We start from the raw sequence: 294 nt of genomic DNA, 5'->3' as shown, positions 1-294 counted from the left end.
AAAGACAGTAGTAAGAAGGAACCAAGGAAAAGCATGAAACAGTAGAAAGGCTGCAGAAAGAGTCAGGAGCCCAGAGGAGGGGGCAAAGGAGGTGAGACGAAAGCAGACGACAGAACATTGCTAGGGCAGGAAAAAGGGTGAAAAGAGACAATTCTAGAAAAGAAAAATTTCCGTCGCTATCCAGACTCAAACCCGGGACTTATTGAATGAGAGGTGAGCACCTTAATCTCTAGGCCAAGAGAGCCCGACCCCCACCCAACACACACACACACACACACACACACACACACACAC

The sequence above is a fragment of the Aplysia californica genome, unplaced genomic scaffold (genome assembly GCF_000002075.1).
Source record: "Aplysia californica isolate F4 #8 unplaced genomic scaffold, AplCal3.0 scaffold00050, whole genome shotgun sequence".
NCBI classification, from domain to species: domain Eukaryota; kingdom Metazoa; phylum Mollusca; class Gastropoda; order Aplysiida; family Aplysiidae; genus Aplysia; species Aplysia californica.
Note: the sequence above shows the minus strand (reverse complement) of the source record.